Raw genomic sequence first — 23,922 nt, 5'->3', positions numbered from 1 at the left:
GCCTGCTGGCAGGTGCCCCTGACTGCTGGGGGGTGGGGGTGCTGGGGGACATGTGTGGGGGCCTGCTGGCAGGTGCCCCTGACTGCTGGGGGGTGGGGGTGCAGGGGGACATGTGTGGGGGCCTGCTGGCAGGTGCCCCTGACTGCTGGGGGGTGGGGGTGCAGGGGGACATGTGTGGGACATGAGTGGGGGCCTGCTGGCAGGTGCCCCTGACTGCTGTGGGGTGGGGGTGCAGGGGGACATGTGTGGTGGCCTGCTGGCAGGTGCCCCTGACTGCTGGGGGGTGGGGATGCAAGCTGACATTTGACTTGGCTGGGGGGCATGCCCATGGTGGAAGGGCTGCCTGCGGGACATGACCAGGGGTGGGGGGTAGTCCCCTGTGGTGTGGGCTGCCTGCAGGTGCTGTGGGGGGTGTAGAGGGAACACCTGGGAGGACCCACACTGCCAATTCACGTGTAGGACTCACCGCGCACCCCTGAAATTCACATACCCCGCTCTGACAGCAAAATTGCGTGTGAAACTTCCCGCGAACCCCAGAACTACACGTACCCTGCTCCAATTGCGTGTGAAACTTCCCGCGAACCCCAGAACTACACGTACCCTGCTCCAATCACGTGTGAAACTTCCCGTGAACCCCAGTTATACACGTACCCCACTCTCACAGGCCCTTTCGCGTGTGATACTTCCTGCGAACCCCCATAATACACGTACCCTGCTGAAATCACGTGTGAAACTTACCACAAACCCCAGTTATACACGTACCCCACTCGCACAGGACCTTTCGCGTGTTAAACTTCACCCGAACCCCCAAAATACACGTACCCTGCTGAAATTGCATGTGAAACTTACCGCGAACCCCAGTTATATACGTACCCCACTCGCACAGGCCCTTCCGCATGTGAAACTTCACGTGAACCCCAGTTATACATGTACCCCACTCGCACAGGCCCTTTCGCGTGTGAAACTTCACGCGAAGCCCCGAAATACACGTACCCTGCTGAAATCGCGTGTGAAACTTCCTGCATACCCCAGTTATACACGTACCCCACTCGCACAGGCCCTTTCGCGTGTGAAACTTCCCACGAACCCCAGTTATAAACGTACCCCACTCGCACAGGCCCATTCACGTGTGAAACTTCCCACGAACCCCAGTTATACACATACCCAACTCGCACAGGCCCTTTCGCGTGTGAAACTTCACGCGAACCCCTGAAATAAACGTACCCTGCTGAAATCGCGTGTGAAACTTCCCGCGAACCCCAGTTATACACGTACCCCACTCGCACAGGCCCTTTTACGTGTGAAACTTCACGCAAACCCCAGTAATATACGTTCCCCACTTGGCATTTGCTGTTTGGCAGCCCTGTAAACTGGTCCAGGGTTAGCGCAGCCCTTTGCGCTGGATTGGGAATTTTGATGGCTTTTCTTTGCACTAGGGGCGTTCTTGGGGGCATAACTGGTGCTGCTGCAGGGTCGCTGCGCCTCTCTCCACCACGGCTGGTTTTGGAGGCGAAAACCCATGAATACGCTGTGCGTGGAAATCGATTTTAGCGCACGCGGCTGGCGCAGACATTCGCATGCACACTCTGTGCGCCAGCCGCGTGCACCACTTTTGTGTGAAATTCTATGAATTACCCTGTAAATATTTGGCCAACTAATGAAATACTGTGCAAATTTAAAAAAAATAGCATTGGAGGAAATTAACTGTCGATTTTGTAAAGAGCAACCAGAAACACTGAAACATTTAAGGGTGGAATTAAGGAGTTACTGCATTTAAGAGTTATGCATTTTAAGCCCCATTTTGATGAGCATGCATCCATGACAATAGAACTCTTATGGTCAGAATTGTTTCATACACAAAGGAAAGCTGTGAGATATGCAATTACAAATTATTTAAACTGTATACAAATCAAAAGAAAATAATGAAGTTAAATGCGTTGTAAATTAATGTTTTATTTAAAAAAAAATATTGTACATTTTGTTAATTTTTTACTTTGCACAGTGTTTGATATACGGTATGTTTTAAACGTAAAGCTGAAAGGTTGGATTTATATTCAACCATATCAGGTATAAAAATAAAAAAGATCCCCTCTACCCTTAATAACCCCAAGTCTCTTTTTGAGTCATATGTGAAAATGTGTGACAGCCATAGAAAAAAATAATTTGGCACCCATGGGATTTTGCCCCCATGAGGGAGAACAAAACTCTACTAATATTTGTAATCCCTTTTCAACTTTTACACCCACTTTGGCAGTTCAAATCCTTAACATTATTTCAAAGCTTTGATCTACCTCGCCTCTGGACCCTATCCATCTTAGGGTCTTAAAAGAGATTTGTGATTCGTGGTGACCAAGCTCCCATTCTCACCTCTGCAATAAATTCATCTCTTGACGCTGGTCATATCCCTCCTTTCTTGATGCACGCACTTGTAACCACCCCTTTTGAAAAGCTCTCCATGGATCTAGCTGTTCTGGCCAACTTCCACCTAATATCTCAGCTCAGAGACTTTTTAGAGAAAAAATCCATTCTCGACCAGCCTCAGTCTGGTGTCCGGCCTCAAATGAATACGGAATCAGAATTGGTGGCAGTTAATGATGATCTCATGAGACTTGCTGATGAATCTCAAATGGCAGTTTTGATCCTTTTGGATGTATCCACAGTGTTTGACACCATCAATCACAATCCTTTATGTCATAGCTTAAAGGAATGTGGGATTACCAGTTTTGTCATCAAGTGATTAACGTCATTCTTGAACGGCTGTTCACAAACCCTGTCCCTATATACTTTTAAAGAGGAAGAAGCTCAGCTATGTTGGGGAGTTCTTTTGGGATCAGCCCTATAACCCCTAATATTCAGCATTTATGTACAACCACTGATGGCTATTTTTAGATCTTTCTGCTGCTTGTTCTACTCTTATGCAGACGATACACAGTTGGCTCTCCATATTGACGAATAACTTGGCAGAGTCAGCTCTCTGACTCAGAAATTTTCATTTGGCAATTGGCCTATTGATGAACCAATTCTGGTTGAAATGAAATAGCAATAAGATGAAGGTTCTTATTTTTGATACCCCTTGATCAAGACATCAGTGGACTGTGGATTTTTGGCCCGTGGAATTTGACCCTGTACGCACCATGGTCAAATCTGTTAAAAATCTAGGCATAAAAATGTCTGAGTTATTATCTCTGGGACTGCAGGTCAGTGCCAGGCTGGCCACCTGAAATTGAAATTAAAAACCTTAAAGAAAATACTGCCCTTCCTGCCTGAGGAATTCCATATCACTTTGATCTCTGCTTCAGTTTCAAGAACTGTTGACTATTGTAATGCTAGTCTCTTAGCCCAACCCAAATACCATATTAATCAACTACAGGACCTGCAAAACTATGCTGCAATGCTGGTGGCCAACCTTCCTAAATTTGTCTCCCCTACTCCTATTTTCTGAAAACTTCACTGGCTCCCTATCGAATGCAGGCTTATGTATAAGGCCCCCTGCTTGGTGCAGCAAGCCTTTTATAGTCTTGGCACTGTTTATTTGCAGGAATAACTAAGTAAATATAATTCGTGCCGGGTAGTGCGATCAGCAGCCAGTCTGCTTTTGACTATACACAGATTTCTGAAGAAAACAGTTTGCAGAGCAGCCTTCTCAGTAGCCACTCCAAAGCTTTGGAAGAGTCTAACAATGTATCCTTGAGCAACAAAATGCCATTTTATTTTCAAGAGGTTGCTTAAAACTTGTGTTTTCCTATTGGTTTGAGTAACCTACTTGGAATAGCACTTTGGTAAAAAAAAATCCCTCCTAATTCTTGACATGGAAATACTAATACTTGCTGGTACTTTTGAAATATTAATATCATTATTGGATCCAGCCCAACTAACCATGAAGAAAGATAGAGGCATAAGACAAAAGAAAAGAACAATGTAAGGCATATACGTTCTCAAACTAGTCATAGGGCCCCATTACGAGTCCGGGGGTAACCGAGCCGGAAAAACCGGCAGGTTACCTTCGGACCCGTATTACCATTCCGCCTCCATGATTCCCGGAATCACCGGGGCATTACGACGCCGGTGACCCGGGAATTCTGGAGGCGGAATTGTGTAAGTCCCCATTCCCATGGGGCCCCATAGTACTTCATGGGGATGGGGACAATGGAAACACTGGTTCCATCTATGACAGAGACGGTGTTTCCATGTCTGCCTGCAGGTGGGTGGTGTTAAACCCGCCAGGTCAGAGCTGGCGAGAGTGACACCTCCCGCCTGCAGGACTCTTAATCAGCCAGTCCGGAAAGAACTTTGGTGGTGGTTTTACCAGCACCATTCTTTCCGGACTGGCAGGGTCATAATGAGGCCCAAAGTCTTTGGAGGCTGTGGAGAAATGTGTTCATTCAAACACCCATAAGGATGTACTGCTTTTTAAACAGTTAAAGGAATGTCACTCATCTTGTTATTCCCCCACTCTTCTTCCTGCTGCTGTTGTGGAGGGAGGGTGTAGCTCTTCTATTTCCTGACATCGCTGATGTGCATCTATGCCTGATGTCCCACGACTTTGGCGGTGGTGGGTGTGGAGTAGATGATGTTGTATGGTCCTTCAAAATTCAGTACTTCCCACTTGTGCACAAAGTTCTGTATCCAGATGCAATCACCTGGGAAGTGGTTGTTGCTGTGATGATTCTTTGGTGAGTTGGTCACTATTCAACCTCCTTGGTGGGGCCCAATCAGGCCAGATATAAGCCTGACAGAGTTGGTTAGTTCCCTGGGCCTGGAGGAAAGCTCAGGGGCAACGTGTTTGTCTTGGAAGCTAGATAACACATAGCAACACAGGTGTGAATCCCGTGCTCGCACTTTTAAACCGGCTCCTGTATTGAGTGCATTATAATAGAACAATTATAAAGATACCCCACAAACTCATGACTTAAACTTTCAACGGAATTGTGTGCATCAGAGGCTGTGCGTGCATGTGTGAGGGGTGTATTGGGCCTCCTGCTAGTCACTATCTTATGCAGTGTAAGGCGATGATCAGAACCAGGCTGGTCATGTAGTGCAAACAATGCAAGTGGCAGACAGTGTATCAAACTCTTCTTCAAAGTATCACACAATTTGGCAAGCTTTTTCTTAGCAAACTGTTTAAGCACGCCTATCCTGTTGGCTTGGGGGTGGTAAATTGAGCACAATCTGTGCTTTATGTCCAATAAAGTGGAGATCTCTTGGGACATTTCATTGAAAAAGTGAGCCCTATTTTCTGATCACAAACTGGGTAAATACTTCATGCACTAGAAATGCGGCCTGTGGTGTACATTTTGCTGTGGTACAATTGGAAATGAAATCATCAACGTGTTCCTGAAGGTTTGGAATGAATCACTCTTCCTGTAAATCTCCTGCGATGTACTGTTTTGTTGTGTGCGCAGTTTGCTCAAGGGCCACTGTATTTAATGCTTGTGGCATAACTGGTTTCCCTGAAGTATTTTGTGTCCATTTTGATCTGTGGGGGACACTGTATATCCTCTCTTTGTTCATAGCTTTTTTTCCTTGTGCTTGTAATTTGATATACTTGGCCAGGGGAAGAGCATTGGGCCTCATTACACGATAGGCGGTAAACCGTGGCGCTATTAGCGCCATGGTTCATACCGGTAATTTACCGGTACCGCCTTGGAGGAAAGGGGAATTACCGCCCTATTCCAAGGTTGGGAAGGCGGTAATTCCTCCTTCCTCCATTGCCCTTCCCCATTACCATTTTTGCCCCATAGGACACAATGGGAATGGGGAAGGCGCTAATTACGGTACCGCAAATTGCGGTACCGTAATTAGCACCCCGGTCCCTTTGCGGGTTCGTTTTTTAACGCCTGCTAAAAGCAGGCGTTAATGTACCAACCCGCAAAGGGACCTCGTAGTAAGGCGGTAAGGGTTTACCGGTACCGGTAAAATACCCGTACCGGTAAACCCTTACCGCCTACCGTGTAATGAGCTCATTGTTAGGAGTTGCACTGCTTACTATCTGTAGTGACAATTAAAGGAAGGGATTTTCTGGGTTGTCTGGGATATCTGAGTTTGCTGCCTCTATTGCTGCTTTTTCTGCTGCACAGTTGCCATGTGCAATTGGGTCTGCATTGTTTGTGTGGGCTGTGCACTTAGCTACTGCTACTGCTATAGGGAGTGCTAATGCATCAATGAATCTCTTGAGTAGGTCTGTATGTTGCACTGGTGTGCCATCTAATCGTTGTATCCTCTCCAAAGCCATCTCGATAGACCTGAATGTACTGTCGAGGTACATATGCTGAATCTAAACAAATGGTCATGTGGCAACTTGTGGACAATTTTAATGCTCTGATAGGGGTCACTCACTAGTTCACCTACCTGCATAGAATAATTTGCTGGTGGGGGAACCTTGGCCATTTGAATGTGAGAATAGGAAGAATCGTTTTTTGCAATCTGTTTTTGCTAAAACCGGTGTAGTACTGCTTGCATTTTTGAGTTCCTGAATAGACTGAATCATCTTTTCTGTCTAAAAGATTGGTCCCTTAACTTTCTGTGATACTTTCAAACCTTTCAATAGCAGTTTGGGTCACATATCTATGCTTGACAGTAGTTACATAATCCAAGGAACTGTTGGAATTTTTGACTGTGGTTTGCTGGCATGTGTGTTGTAGTGCTCCTGCCCTTTCTGGTGTCACTCTCCTTCCTGCTGAGGACATGATCTGTCCCAGATGCACAACATCTTGCTGGCAAAACTGCACTTTCTCTTTGTCCACTTTGTAGTCCTTTTCTGCCAATAAAGTCAAAACCTTTACTGAATCTTTCCTACATTGCTCTTCTGCTGGGCTGCAGACCTGTAGGTCACCCAGATACTGAAACACTGTGTTCTTTACTTGTGAATTTCCTAAGTTCATTTGCAATACTCTTTTAAAAATGCTAGAGGATTCGCAATGCCCTTGTGGCAAAGAAGTGTCTTGGAATATTTGAGGGGCTGTGACTCATGGAGAAAAATGCATTCTTGAGATCTACTACAGTGAAATGAGTTTCCTCTGTGGGGATTTTACAAACGATGGTGGCATGGTTGAGGACCACTGGGAATTCTGCCTCTAAAGTGTTGTTCAATGGGTGAAGGTCCTGAACCATCTTTCAAGATTACCCTTTCACTTTTCTGACAAGGTATATGGCCATGTTACATGATGATTCTGATGGCTGTATTATGCCCTGCTGCCATAATACTAGAATTGTGTCATAGATCCCTTCTTTTGACATGGGATACTGCTTCACACTAGGCAACACAGCACCTGGTTTGAATTTGATGTGAACTGCCCCTATGCCCTTTAACAGTTCTACATTGTGGGGGCTACTGGTCCATAATTCATTGGGCACTTTCTGTAAATCTTTCTGCATGTTTGGTGGTCAAGTATTTACAAGGTGCATAGTGTGGGGAACTTCTCTGTGCTCTACAATTATCTGGCAGCATACGGAAATGTCAAATATCATTTCTAGTTCATCTTTTGTTTCTTCGAACAGTTGTTCATCGGACACATCCCTCAATCACAGTGTTGGGACAATGCATAAAACAGTGCACCATTCAAGATCTTCCTCATCAAACCAGCCAGTATTACAATGTCTCCCTTAGTGATCACTGCTTCAAAATATATCTTGATAAAGGTGCCTGGTGCCCTTTCCTGAGGGACAGCTGGTCTGAATAGAAGCTCAGCACGTATGAGCCAAATCTTGGTACTTGGGACCCAACCTAACACAATTGCTACCCCATTGAGGAACAAATCTAGATTGAGTGGTAAGCCTTGCAAGGCATTTTCACTGAAGAGTGTTTGTGTTAGTGCTAGAGCCCTTGCATGATACGTTCCTGGGGAAGAACAGACTATACCCTCTTCTGTCAATGAGATGGTCATATTCAGCTTGGCCATTAGGTCCCTGCCCAAAGGGTTCAATGGGGCATCTCATAAATACAACAAAGTTGCTGAAACCTCCTGTGGTCCTCTTGTGATGGGTCAATCTTCAGTAAAAGGAACCGATACAAAAGCCCCAGAGTGTGTGTCTATTATTTTGGCCAACAAAGGGAACCTTCCCAATCTAATACATGATTTGGTAGCCCCTGTGTCGACCAAAAAAGAAATTGTTCTATCCCCCTTTCTTTACTCCCACTGAAGGTTGGCAGTTGCTGATACTACTGGGCATGTCACAGCTCCCTGTGGGCTGTCCTATTATGAGTGACAATTTGTACCTGGGAGCAGGAAAAGATTTCCCCCAAACATGCTTGCTCCTGTGCAGTGAGTTATCCCCTGCGGCAAGGCATTCTTATCCCATAGCTGAGTGGCCAACTGCTGCCAAGTGACTGAATGATATTTGTTGCTGGATATTCTACTGGCTGGTCCTGCATAGCACCTGGGGCATACAAAGAAAACTGGGGATGCAAAAATTGGGGTTGTGTGGTAAAAGGTGGGACAATGCCCTTGGATTTTCTGGTAGTGGGTCATGGTTGGTCTACTCCTGTATTCCATTGCGAAATGGCCCATCCTCCCACAGGACCAACACTGCCCCAAAAATCTGTGTCTCAAGCCACCAAATTCACCCCTTTGACCTCTGTGAAAACCTCCCCTTCCCCTCGGGAAACCTTCCCTTTCCCCTTACCATATGTCAATTCCTCTGTCCTTCCCTGCATGGTGCTATGTTCCAGCAGCCCTTCTGAGGTGCTTGTTGTTACCGGCCCTTCCATGCTCACTTTAGGCAGTTTTTCTGCACCAGCTTTGCATCTGCCATCTGGGTTTGCTCTGCCCTATCCTTATCGTTTTCATGTTTCTGGCTGCATTAGTAGTTAATACCCAGAGGTTTCTAAGCACAGACCCGGGGCTCGAACCTGTGTTGCTTCATGTTGTCTTGCTTCCAAGGCGAGCACGTTGCTGCTGAGCTATCATCCCAAGACTATATTATATGTACCTGTATGTTGGCCCATCCCTTTACATCCCTTTACTACGATTCCAAACAACATATTTAAACTGCTTGTACTTCTGCGGGAAGCCTGATGCACAACATGTGCAAACAGCAATATTTTTGTCCCAAGCCTCTCCCACCTTTAACCACCACATATCTTGTATCTGTTGGATATAAAGTGTGGAGTCCTCATCTACCTTCATCATGCATCCCATGATAGAATTTATGTCAGGTCTGTTGGGGTACATGTCTCCCAAAACCTTCCACATTTGGGCTCCACAGTTGTCAATTGGCGCACCATCATGGGTGGTGTCACACAGCATCACTCCCCCATATCTCGCCCTTTTCCATATTTCATTGGCCTGCTCTCTCAATAGGGAGGTGAACACACTCTTTATATCTCCTACTGCTAAAGTCACTCTTGTTGTATGTTTTTCTAGGGAATTAATCTATTTGCCAGATCCCACATTGAGGGAGGGAAAGGTATGCAATTAGTTGTCCCAATCCAAGCAGGAACTGCGTCCCTCACGTTTTACACATCCAAGCTTGCGGCCCCATCGTGTTACTTCTTCCGGGTCCTCAGTCTCCCACCCATCATCTTCGTCCTCTCATTCACCATCTGTATACATCAAGTCATAGTCTATACCGTGGTTGCGCCCATCCATATCTTGCGGAATGCCCATAGCTTCCCCTAGATTCAGCATTTTCTCCTTTGAGGCTATCTGGGGATCATGAATAACTTTACTATCAATCTTAAAAGGAATTTGTCCCACCCTCCATTGCTCTGTGCTCACCCTGCCCCTCCTCTGCCTTCTGTAATGCTGCCTCTAATTGATGGCAAGCCTTGTTCTAAATTTCTAAAATCAAAGGATCTCTGGTGGTATCACTCTCAGGGACATTCTCTTCCTCTATAAACATTTTCCATAAATCAAGTATGCTCTGCCTATTTTTTAACTGTTTTCCTTTATATGTTGGCAACAAATAGGTGTGCATATGCTCTAATAAAGTTTTTTCATACATGTCTTCTGCAGGCCATGATTCAAACAGTTTATCCACTGTCCCCTGAATCCACTGTTTGTGGTACTTTAAACTATTTTCCTTATATTGCAGAAGTGCTTTACACATATGCTCCAATGGAGTATCCATAATAACACGAGGTTCCAACCTCACTCAAAGTAAACAAAATTCACAAACACCAGACAAGCAGCATCTTATTTCCAAAACTCACAACACACTAAAATACCAAAACACCAAAACCTAGAACACATTGGGCCTCATTCCGAGTACGGCGCTAACCAATGGCGCTATTAACGCCTTGGTTGACGCCGAACCCGGACCGGCAGCGCCTTGGTGGATGGCGGAATTACCGCCCCATTCCAAGGTTGGCGGGGCGGTAATTCCCCATTCACCAAGGCTCTTCCCATTCCCCAATGAGCCCCCGTTATTGGCTTGGAGGCCCCTTTGCGCCCTCGACTTTAACACCTGCTCAAAGCAGGCGTTAAGGGCGAGGGCGCAAAGGGAACTCGGAGTATGGCGGTAAGGGATTACCGCCACCAGTCTCGTTACCGGTGGCAGCTATCCCTTACCGCCATACTCGGAATGAGGCCCATTCACTTGTAATATTCGCAAGAAACTCCCTACCCACAGATAATTCTATATGCACACTATGGTAATAATGCTTCCCAAATAAATGCCTCTATTTATGCAACTACTAACAATGCCTGGAATACGTTTCTTTACACAATGTTGTAGATACTTCCTCTGCCTCCTTACCTTGAGAAGAGGGTACTCAACCCTCCTCAATTTCTCTTCCAGAAATAAGGGAAACCCTGTCCTTTCCTCACAGGACCATCACCTTATATACAGTGCTGTCTTTCCCTGTTTTAAGAGGAGCTTCCCCACATGAATTCATCACTTTTCATCACTTAATAATGTAATCTTTCCCTGCATCAGGGGCGATTGACCTCAACTCATGAAATATTACACAACATTGGGCATCATTACAAGTTTGGTGGTAGCCTTGCGGGTAAAACCGTCAGGCTGCCGCCAAACTTGCGATTTTCCAGCACCTGTGAATGAGAAATAACTGGGTTATTATGGCCCCACCGGGTCTGGTCAATGCCCATTCGTGGGCGCGGGAAAAAAATTCTCCCATTCCCATTGAGCCCTAAAGGGCCCTATAGGGCTCAATGGGAATGGGGAGGTCGGATGCACCGGCACCATTCTCTACTCAAGGGTGACGGTATGCCTGCCAGATAAGACCTGGCAGGCGGGAAAGCACCCGCGAGCAGCACTCGTTTTGCCACTATTTCATCATCCCATAACCAATAGCAATTAATAAGCAATAATGAGACACAAGAGAACGCATTTCAAGAATACTGTTTTACTCAAAACGTGCACTATAGGGCCTCATTACAAGTGTGCCGGTCTGGTAACAACAGTGCCAGTAAGCCTACCAGCACCGTTATTACCAGACTGGCACACTACAAGTCTGCGGGCAGATGCTGGCCCACCCGCCAGGTCAGACCTGATGGGCGGGACGGCACCCGCTCGCAGACTTTCCGGGAAGCACCAGCACCATTATTAACGGTGCCAGTGTTTCCCTCATCCTCATTCCCATTCAATCCTATGGGACTCAAATTAGAATGCCTGACTTCCAGAAACACCGGGGTCATAATCCCCCGATGTTTCCGTTGAGCCAGGTGTCGGAAAAATGCATGAGTCTGGTGGCAGCCTGCTGATTTTACCAGCAAGGCTACCGCTGGACTCGTAATGAGGCCCATGTGTCCTCTGAGTCTCCTTGATGCCATGCCCCACCCCCCTTTAAATGCTTGCACAGGCCTGGCACATCACCCTCAATCCAGAGACCATAAATACTATGATTGAACACAGCATCTGCTTATCTACTCTGTTTGAGGGTACACAAACTTCTCTCTCAAGGGCAGGCATATGCAGCCCAGGTCAAGTGGTGGGGGCCCCTGGCCTCTTCAGGGGGGGCACTGGAGATCACATTAGCAGGTGTCCAGCTGTTTGACTCCAAATAAGTCCAGGAAACAATAATGAGGTACACAAGTTGTAGAAAGATAGCTCTTTAATGCATGTAAATATCATCTGGGAGATCAATCAGTCTCAAGTGATCAAAAGACTGAGGACTCTTGACCCTCCCACATCGGTTTAAACAGTTTTTATAGACAGAAACCACAAAATAACAATAATGTATTTAGTTATTTACTCACTTAATTTAGCATTTGTAGAACGCGCCGAACCTGAGAGCAACTGGGCGCTGTTTACAGTAAAGCTTAATACAGGCAGGCAGTATTGTTACTTGCATACGTGAAGGTCGCTTGTTACAGTGAAACATGAAGCAGACTGATGGTATTTTTGCTTGCACACATGAGGTTATACATACAACTAGACAGCGGATTATGGATCTTGCATGAACAGCTAGTGCATTCTAGTGTTTCGCTTCCACCACTGGTAAACTGTGGCCCCCTGTCGTATGCAGCTTAAATCTAGGCATGACGAGGAGGTGCAAGTAGGTGGCCCGGGTGGGTCTGTTAGATTGTAATTTCACTCATTTTCTGGATAAATATTTAGGGGCAGTGTTAAATAAGCATTTGTGCATTTGAGACATGGTTTTAAACACAATGCGTTTGCAAACCATTAGCCATTGGGCATTCCGTCTGGTAGAGTAGATGTGCTCTTTTTAGGAATGCTCAGTGTGGCTCGTAGTGCATTATTTTGTATGATGTGAAGTTTTTTGATGTTTCGAGAAGTCAAGCCTGCTACTAAAGCATTGCAGTAGTCTATCCTGGAAAGAATAAGTGCTCAGTCAATCGTGATGCAAGTATCAGATGTCAGGAAGGGTCTACAGGCGTTGATGAGCTTGGATGTGTATACTGCTGCCGAGGCGATAGCCTTTACATGTCTCATTAGAGAGAGTGAGGAGTCCAGGTAGACCCCTAGACGTTTTAGTTCTTTTGAGACTGGGATAGAATTTCAGTTGATGATGAATGATTTGAAGTCATTGTTAAGTTTATTTAGATGTGCTTGAGTTCCAACTAGGAGCAGCTCGGTTTTCTCATCGGTTAGACATAGTGAGTACATGTTGAGCCATCGAGGCCTGGATGATTAGATATATTTTGCTGAAAGCATTGGCGTCTGAGTTGTAATTGCCCGTGTTGAGGAGGAGGAGCAGGGTATCATCCGCATAGTTAGTGTAGAAGATGCCCAGATTGTCAAGGAGGTTGAAGAGGGGCTTTGTAAAGATATTGTACAGTGTCGGGGAGATGCAGGAGCCTTGTGTAGTTCTGCAGGTGACAAGAGCTCGAGGGGAAGCTGCTTAATTGGAAAAGACCTGCATTGTTTGGATAGATATGAAGGACTCAATCAAGGCTGTAGCTCTGGTGGAGAAGTAGGCTGCTGAGGAGAGGTGTTGGCAAAGGACTTTCGGGTCCACTAAAGTAAAGGCTACTGAGAGGTCGAGCAGAAGGAGGAGGGCCAGATTTCCATTGTCTAAGATCTCATCCATTTGGATTTTTAGGTCCAAGAGTGCTGATTCCGCACCCTGACCCAACGTAATTTTGGATGTGCAGGTATACTTCTCTATCCAGTGTTTTAAGTAGAAAGGGAACTGTTGAACTAGGGTGGGAGTTGGTGGGTGCATTTGGATATAGAGTGGGATTTTTAAGAGTGGGAGGAGCCATGCATCTTTTAGGTTGGTAGGTATGTTCCCAGAGGAGATGGAGTTGTTGATGAGTGATCCTATAAAGGGCACAAATTCTGCTGCGTGGTCTTTTATGAACGACGCTGGGAAGATAGCTCCCTGGTATCTGGAAGGCTTTAAGCCTTTGACGATTCTGGTAACCTCTAGCATGGAGACTGAGCTGAATTGAAATGGGAGAGTGGCTTGAGGAGTTGGGGGAAGGGGAGCTGGGAGTGCCTCTGTTAGTATCCGTTTTTTTTAATCTGCAATTTTTTATTAGAGTAAGGAGATTTTGTACAATAGTGCTTTTGAATATTGGAGCACCAGGTGATGTCTTTAAGGCAGCTATCTGGTGGGGAAACTGGTGATTCGATTCCTTGCCGGATGGCGAAGAGCTCTCTCAAGCTTGAGTTGGCCTTTTCTATTTGCTCATTATAAATTGAGATTTTGGCTTGGAGGATGGCCTGTTCGTGAGATTTAGCCAGTAATATGGATTGTTCTTTGTTAGCGGCTGAAGGAGTTCACAAGGTCTCAGTTGCTCACTTAGTGATGCATAATGCTTTGATATTTGGGGTGTACCAGGAGTTTAGATGAGCTGTAGGTTTGGGTTTATGTTTGCTAATAGGAGCTATCTTATCAATGGCTAGTAGGATAGTTTGGATATATAGTTCAATCATGGCGTTAGGATCACTAATTGCAAGTTGTCAATCATGTTGCAAGCATTTCTTGATAGGGAGGCTGGTGCGGGTTGCGGTGTGGTACAGGTTTGATTATTCTTAGGGATGGTAAAGGAGATAACATTATGGTCCGACCAGGGACATAGAATGTTAGATATGATGTTGGTGTCACATTAAGTATCTGCCAACCAATCGAGCATGCAACCTTTGTCATGAGTTGGGCCAGTGAGGCGTTGGGTGAAGTCCAAGGCTTCGATAGAGTTGGCTAAGGCCAGTGCATTGTCATTGGTAAGGTTGTTGAAGACCAGATTTAAATTGCCCATGAGGATGATTCTGGAGGATGGCTTAGTGTCGCTTGAGAATTGAAGTGCTATCTCTTCCTCGAAGGAAGCAGGGTGCCCGGTGGTCTGTAGATTAGTTGGATGGTTAGGGTGGCCGTGTCAGACAGGGCCATTTTGATTGAGAGGAGGTCCCTTGGCTGAAATACTTGGTTGGACATTTCTTTTATAGACAGGTGATTCTTGTCTATGATGGCTACCCCCACTCCTTGAGTGAGCAATCTATCCTTCTTGAAGATAGTGTAGCTATCTGGGATGGACCAGCGGCTGAATGCAACCAACCATGTTTCTGTGATGGCTATTAGGCCAATGTTATTTGAGGTAATGATAGCAGATGTATCAAGGGCGTGGGCCAGGAGGGATTTAGCATTGATAAACGCTCCCTTAAGATGTGTTATGGGTATGTCTGTATTGGTAACAGGCACATTACTACTGGTTGGAGTAGGATTACCCAATGCGTGGGTTTCTGGCCTAGTAGCGTCACTAGCGGGGGCAATTGAGGCATATTTGCTGGTTGTATTACTAATTATAGGGGCAGCAGATTCCTGGATACGTGACACTTTGGCAGTTATAAGGGCAGCAGGCTCGATAGTACCTGTGGCCTCAAAATTAGTGGGGGTACCAGGCTTCAACATACATGTGGCATCAAGGATTGTCGGGGCAACAGGCTTCTGAGTTCATGCAGCAACAAGAGTTGTGAGGGCTACATGCTTCAAAATACATGTAGCATCAAGAATTGTAGGGGCACCATGCTTCAAAGTACATGTGGCATCAGGAATTGTGGGGCAACAGGCTTTGAAATGCATGTAACATCTGGACCTGTGGGGGCAACAGGCTTTAAAATACATTTGATATCTGGAATTGTGGGGGTCACAGGCTATAAATATATGTGATATCTAGAATGATGGGGGCAAGAGGCTTTGAAATACATGTAGCATCTAGAAATGTGGGGTAACAGGCTCCAAGATACATGTTTCACGAGTTGTTACAGGGGTGACCTTTTCAGAGATGCATGCAGCATTAGATAGTGTAGGTGTATTTGGCTCCAAAGTGTGTGAGGCATTGACATCGGCAGTCACAGGGGCAGTAGGCTCCACTATGCATAAAACATAATTCAATGCAGCAGTGGTATTTGCAGTGGCAGATGGTGTATGGATACATAAGGCCTTGGTCGTTGCCTCTACAGCAGGCTCCAGGTTGCACATGGCTTTGGCATTGACAGGGGTGGCAGAATCAAGTGCTGCTGTGCCCATGCCTATATTTTCGGCAATCGGGCTGCCCAAGACAGTGGGCCGGGCAGGGGCTTTCCGCAGTATGCAGAATGCTTGGGAGTTCGATCCTAGGCAACTGGTATGAGCATATAGTGATTTGAATTTACTGAATAATATTCCAGACATTAAGTAAATGCAAATCCCTAATCTGCTACTGGCACTCACAATTTACAAACCAAAAGATCAAAATACATTACTCTGCTCTTTTGGTTAGTACATTGCACATGACATTCCAAATTCCTCCCCCTGCAAATGACATAATAGGGCAAATAGGGAAAAGTAAAATCAGCACCTCATGGCAACAAATAGCAGATACTCTAACATCCTTTCCCATGACACCAGATAGCTTGGCACTCTAGAATGTTCCCAGGCCTTGTGACTGCCTCATTGGGCAACATTTCTTTGCAACTACCACTTTCATACATGTTGCGATCCCTATTGCTTAGCTAAACCAAGGACATAAACTGTTAGTTTGCAGGATATCCATGCCTGGGAAAGAAAGAGAGAGAGAGGGGGGAGAGAGAGAGAGAGAAAGAGAGAGAGAGAGGGGGAGAGAGAGAGAGAGAGAGAGAGAGAGCTCATATCAAAAACATGTAACTTAAACCTCGCATTTGAGCAGTCATTTCTTGTAATGTTTGTGCTATGAGAACCCTGTGTCACAAACGTGACAGTCCTAGGACTGCACTAGAGGGCAGTAGATCCAACGCCTAATTGAGTATTTTAGCAGTGCCTGAACCTGAGGCCCAGTTCCCACCAGAATGCATCTTTTGCAGTTATTGTATTTCCGTTTGACTAATCCTAGAAACATACATCATTATTATTCTGTGTGTTTAACTTTCCTGGGAAAAACTTCATGAGAGAGAATAACAACTAATATGATTAATATTTCCATTGCCTTGCAATGCAGCTGCAAACTTGGCAGCTTTACAAGTTATCTTGGATGCAGCAGAAATGAGACATAATTAAAAAAATGGCAGAAACCCTAAAACAACATGGAAGCTTTATGTTTTGAGTATTGTTGCAGTCTGTATTTCCCTTTATGGTTAGGACGTGGCATTTGCATATGAACAAAGTCTCAGATGAAGGAGGTGTTGTGCTTTGGTGGTCTGTAGATGATGTGAAATGTGACTTTGTCCATTGGGGAGCGAGGGAACTGACAGGAAAAAAGCAAAAGATGGTAATCTCCAGCTGGATACATGGCCATGCTGCCCTCTGAATGATGGTGAGGCCTCCCACCCATCTTGGTTGGACAGTCTTGTTGTAGACATTCTGTATCCATTGGGGATGAGGACATATATGATTTTGGTGCATTGGGATTGGTTTTGGTATTGGTATTGGGACTTTTCATATAGCACCAGAGCCCTTGGGCATAAAGGCGCTCATATTGTGAAGGGTGACATCTTGGTGGAAGACCTAGAACAAGTAGGTTTTTAGAGCCGATCTGAAATTAAGATAGCAGGCCTCCTGGTGAAGATGGTTGAAGAGGGAGTTAAAGCCTATGGCTGCAGTTACAGCTAAGGAGCGTCCTCCCCCCGTAAACAATTTATGTCTAGGAATGGCCAAGAGTTTCTGTGAGCTAGATTGCAGGGTGTGATTAGATGGTGGGTTGGTAAAGACCAAATGTAGATACAATGGGAGTATCCCATAGAAGCTACAATAAGTACTTTGAGGTAATGCAGTCCTTAACTGGGAGCGACTGGAGTAAACGAAGGTGGGGTGTGGCATGATTTTGTCTTGAGCCACCTGTGATGATTTTTCGCAATTGTGTTCTGTAAAGTCTGAAGGCATAATATTTGTTTTTTGTGGTCCTTGTGAAAAGTCGATTGCAATATTCTATCTTTGCTCCTACAATGGTACTGGCTATGATGGCAAAGTGTTGTTGGCCAAGGAATGGCCTAATTCTCCAAAAGAGTCTAATTCAATTAGTACAAGATGATATAATTTGTTTGATCTAGGTCTTGCTTGTCATCTGAGGACCGAAATAGAATGCAAGTGTTTTTTTTTGTGAAGTAAGATGACAGGGAGGATGTTGATGCTGAAAATGAGGATGAGGGTAGTTTGGAATATTGATGTGTAGTTCCCACCAGCATACGTTCAGTTTTTCCTGTGTTAAGTGCCAGTCAGCTGCGGTCCATCCAATCTTGAATGGTATCAAGGTTTGAAGGTTTGGCATTATTGGTGTGAGTGTCCAATTATAGTTTCATGTAGAGTTGACGTAGCAGTGGAAGCCAATGTTGAGACTTCCGAGTACATCTTGAAGTGGCTTGTTGTAGAGGTTGTAAAGGAAGGGGGCAGGGCAGAGCCTTGGGGGACACCGTAGTTGGTGGGAAGTGGGGGGATGTGAAGAAGCCTAGATGGAGTTGTGTTGAACTGTTTGCTAGAAATAAGGTCAACCATTTCAGGGCATGGTCTGTCACTCCAGCCACTTCCTGCAGAGAAGAAAGGATGGTCTTGTGGTCTAGAGTGTCGACTGTTTTCCGATAAATCCAACATGATAACCGAAGTTGCTTTTCCTTGGTCTGTGTTCCACATAAGAACTTCCTTGATGTCCAAGAGGGTGGTCTCTGTTCAATGGCCTGGATGAAAACCAGACTGTCTCATTCCTAAAAGCCTTTATTGGTCTAGATGTGCGTGTAGCTGTTTAATGACAATTCTTTGAAGATTTTTAAAAGAAAGTGGGCATTGGCAGTAGTCTTGTAGTTTGCTGGATGAGACGGGTCTAACATGTTTTTTTAAGGAAGGCAATGATCCATGAATGTTTGAAATTGTCAGGGCTGAGCCCAGTCCAGAAGGTGGAAGTTATCAAATCTGTGATGATTGGGTCAAAGTGTGGATGCTTTCAATAACCAGGGAAGAAGGCCAGAGTTTATTGGGGAAGAAGGTGGGGTTAATTCCATTTAATATGTCAATTGCTTCATGGACTGTAACTTCATATAGCTCAAAGGGTGGGGAATATTTCTTAGGATGAGCTTTGCTTGTTGATTGGTGGGGGTGAAGTAATCTCTGATGGATGGGATCTCTAGGTTTTTCATCTTTGACATAGAAAACAGATTCAGTTTGTCTACCATCTCTTGGGATTGTAGGATCTCGGGGGGGGGCGTGGAGGTTTATTTTCTTGCTCTCTGAGGGATTTAAAGATTTCTCTGGAGAATTGGTTGCTGGTAGTATATTCTTTTTTGTTGGATATCATGTTTCTTTTTATGGGTGTTATCATGTGATTTGGCCATTTTCCTTGTAAGCTTGTGAACCTTGATTTGGTGTGATTTCACATCAGGGGTAATCCATGCTGTCTAGCAGATTATGGCAGGTTTCCTTTGATTAAAGCATCGCTAGAAGGTTGATAGCTTTAGTGTGGGAGGTATGGTATAATTATGCGAGAAGGACTGGGTTATTACTTACCAAGGTGTTATAGTGGTCGAGTTCTGTTTCTACAGCAGGACCCAGGAGATCGGTGTTAAGGAGTTTTTTGTTCCTAATCCAGATTGCTTAAGGCTAAAATGCATTACTGTTACTGTTTTTTTGTGTGGGAGCATGAATGAAAGTATGTTGTGGCCGGTCCAGTCAACCTGAGTTGTGGATAGGTCAGTGGGGGTGAGGTTTGCGAGAATGATCCAATCCAATGTGTTGCCCTTGTCATGGGTGGGAGCAGTGTGGAGACGGGTGAGATTTATTTCCAAGAGTTGAGTGCGGAATGAGGTGACTAGAGCGTCAGATGTATTGTTGGCTCTTAGGTTTAGGTTGCCCCAGATGATCAGTTTGTTTGTGTGAGTAAGGAGTTCTGAAAGTACCTCTGATATTTGTGTCAAGAACAAGGGTTTGTTAGAGTCAGGCAGGTGGTATAGAGTTGCTAATAAGATGGAAGCGTTAGCATTGGGAAGTATTTTAGTTAGTAGGTATTGAAAGGAGTCAAACAGGAATGTTTTCCAGATGTGGGGCTTTAGTTGTGATTTGGCCAGTAGGGCCTGTCGGCCGCCTATGACGGTGGGCGGTCTTCTCTGTGGAGAGAAAAGTCTAGAGGAATTAGTAGAAAGTAAAGTGTATTGGGGCTGGGTGACTCATCCAGACAGGTTTCTGACATGGCGTAAACATCAATGATGTTCTCTGTGTTGTACAGGGCAATGTCCATGGCATGTGCGTTAGCCAAATAGGCGTTCATTACCAGAAGGTGGAGGCATTGGTGGACAGTGGGGTTTGTGCAGGATCTGAGGGTGTGTTGGCCAGTGTGGATGGAATTGATGTAATACAAATTGGTGAGAGAGTGAGGCATGCGTTAGCAATATTTGACCATTCTTTGTGATTGGTGACGGACAGTATTTGAATTCGGTTGATTTCTATGTTTCCCAGTTCCAGTTGTTAAATGGTCAGATGACTTGCTAGCGTCAAGATGGTAGCAACAACGAGGAATTATTTTTTAACTGTATGGTTTGCCCCATCCTAGAAGTAACGTGAGGTTATTGCCCACTGACAATACTGGTGTCAAGTATCCAACTACGCCATATCTGAAAATCTCTGTGATTAATTTCCCATGAGAGGTGATACAGTCCCCGTTTTTTGGATGGGATGTACATATCACTTATTCATATTATTGGGGAAGATCTCATTTTGAACTATGTATGACATCTATATCACAGACTGGTGACCAGTGGGAGAACACAGGCCCTGAGGAAGACTCTTATTGTCGACTAGCAAATGTGTGGCAAACTGTCGCCCTATGGACCACCGAGGACTTGTGGAGTATAAGAGATGTTGTAGTTTTTGCACGTGCAGGGTATCTAGTTGGTCTCTATTGTTAACACACACAGACTTGTTGGGTGTGGACCTTTGGTCTCAGGATGGCTCTATACGTAGTGTGCAATCCATGTTCCCTGGTACACATTTACATATATATATATTCAGTAAAAAAATGTTGTTAAAGGGACGTTATGGTTAAGTTGCGCTACTGAAAACCTATGAAATTCAGTAAAAAATCTTTGTTAAAGGGACATTATGGTTAAGTTGCGCTACTAAAAACCTACAAAATTCAGTAAAAAAACTTTGTTAAAGGGACGTTATGGTTCCAAGTAAAACCGAAAATCCCCTGAAATTCACCAGTTATGGTAAGTTAAACAACCATAACTCGTGCCACCACTGTGCACTGCTAAGACTAACACCCAGGACATCAAAGATGACATCACAAATGTCATTGATGACATCACTGATGACATCACATGTGCATTCAATTTTTATAAAAAAAACTGTGTGCAATGCATTGCTATTATAATGTTCACAAAAAAGTGTCAAGGGTCATTTGCATAAATATCATGAGCTACTTAGTGCATGAATCAATACGTTGATATAAATGCATTCTATTATAAATTTGATTAAGTATACTAACAGAAATATGCGCATTGTGTGCAACATACATGATGGAAGTGTAATATGCATAATTTTGCAATATTCAATACTGAAATGATAACTACTTTCTTATTACAGTTTTGCATACTGTTACACATGTAATAAGTGGCCATAAGAAGCAAAGAAACGGGTGGTTTTGATCCCCGAAAGTCCACGAACACTGCGGATGTCCTAGGACAGCCCTGTGGTGTTCGTATTTCTGCATTACAGGGTTGGTGAAAAGCAGTTTTTGGATGGCTTATAACTTTGGTGCCACTCATTGAAACTGCATGTCATTTTGGAATTTGATTGTAGACCTAATTCCAAATGGTTTTGCAAAGATTTGTGGGATTCTGTGAAGAGGGGCAAAATTAGAGGGGGGTCCCACAATATGGTAAAGGCTTACAAATGTGGTGCCTTTTGACAAATCTGCACAACAGTTGTCAAAACGATTGTGGATCTAGATATAAATGGTTCTGAAAGGTTTGGTGGGATTCTGTCAAGAGGGGGAAAATTAGAGGGGGGTCCCAAAATAGTGTGAGTAAAATGTGTACAAATATGAATATATACAGGGAAAGTATAGTAATAAAAAAAAGAAATATCAAAAGTGCTGATAACCCTAATGATTATCTTAATGCACAGAAACAATTGCTGTCTTTCAAGCCTATGTCTTCCCTTGTGTATATGTTTCATAGGATATGACTGGACCCTAAGAGAATTACTGTAAAAAAAACTTGAGAGATAACTCTACTAATATAGAACCATTTCAATTGTTATTTCCTGCCTCCTACTGAAGAAAACCATGTGCCCTATATATGTCAGTAAAGGAATAAAGGGGGAGCCAGACATGTGATGTCATCAGTGATGTCATCAATGACATTTGTGATGTCATCTTTGATGGCCTGGGTGTTAGTCTTAGCAGTGGACAGTGATGGCGCGAGTTATGGTTGTTTAACTTACCATAACTGGCGAATTTCAGGGGTATTTCGGTTTTACTTGGAACCATAACGTCCCTTTAACAAAGTTTTTTTTACTGAATTTTATAGGTTTTCAGTAGCGCACTTAACCATAACGTCCCTTTAACAAAGTTTTTTTACTGAATTTAATAGGTTTTTAGTAGCGCAACTTAACCATAACGTCCCTTTAACAAAGTGTTTTTACTGAATTTTATAGGTTTTTAGTAGCGCAACTTAACCATAACGTCCCTTTAACAACGTTTTTTAACTGAATTTCATAGGTTTTTAGTAGCGCAACTTAACAATACTATCTCTGACTTTATGTACATGTAACATGGAACATACTGAACCCCCTCTACTGAATTTGATGTCCGCAAACTTTTCTAATGTTCACAGACATATGCGGACAACACCACCACTACCCAAAAAGTCTGGGGTTATGTTTAATTGTTATATCATAACATATGAACATTTTACAAATTCACAAACCAGCAGACATACACATTGTATGTAGTAATAAATAAGAAGTGTAACCCATATATATAACACATTAACCATTCATTTAAATACAATGGCCCTCATTACGACCCTGGCGGAAATCGACCGACCGGACCGCCATAGCGTAAATAGCGTTTCCGCCATTGCACGACGGAGCAAAGTGCGGCTCATTCCGACCCATCGGGCACGAGCACCACGCCATGGCGGAAGTGCAAAGTCCGCGATGGCGGAAATGACCCCAAAACGGCCCACACCGCCGCCGTACGGCGCCCTAGGTGCAATTCCGCCACCCATCTTAGCGGTCACCGCAATGAGCGGCAACCGGAAAGTACGGTGACCGGAAATATACGGAAACGGAAGTAAAAACATGGTCCCGGAACGGGAAACATCACGCCGTACACCTATAAAAACACTATTTCCACACAACCATTAAAAACACTACCCTGAGACACATCCCAACCCGTTAGCCACCCTAGTGAAACCAAGAATAATGGGAAAAGTAGCGAAGAAAGCGTGCGACCGCAAGCGGCAGGTCCACTTCTCCCGTGAGGAACTCACCGTGCTCACAGAGACCCTCCAGGAGAATGCTGCCGCCGTCTTCTCCACGCAAATGACCAGGACGGCACTTGCGAACAAGAAGGCCATATGGGCCCTGGTGGCACAGCGGATAAGTGCGGTGGGGACCGCACCGCGCAACCCACAGCAATGCAGAAAGCGATGGGACGACCTGCGGATCCGCGTCCGTAGCATACTTTCTGCCAACCGCAACATTGCCACAGCTACCGGTGGGGGATCGGAATCACCCATCAAGTTGACCCCCTGGGAAGAAATCTGTGCCTCCACCATTGGAATGGAGAGTATAGAGGGAGTCGGAGGGATGGAGAAAGGAGTGCAGACAACCGAAGAATCAGGTAGGTGGGCCAAATAAAACAATGCCAAAACCACAATGTCCAATCATGTGAAGTACCACGTGTCCACATAGTGCAACAGTAACACATGTCCAGGAGAATGGCCACATGCATAGGCCTGATAGCACACTTTAAAAGTCACATTAAATACATAAATAATTAAAAATCCTAAAAACACCCTCTACACGTGCAGCAGGCACACCCTAACTGCAGGCTGCAAAACAACTGCACCCTCACTCCACACACAAATGAAACCACCTCCAAGGCCCCAACC

This window comes from Ambystoma mexicanum, chromosome 2p (assembly GCF_040938575.1).
Source record: "Ambystoma mexicanum isolate Mex_15411 chromosome 2p, UKY_AmexF1_1, whole genome shotgun sequence".
In the NCBI taxonomy this organism is placed as follows: Eukaryota; Metazoa; Chordata; class Amphibia; order Caudata; family Ambystomatidae; genus Ambystoma; species Ambystoma mexicanum.
This window is presented reverse-complemented; position numbering follows the sequence as displayed.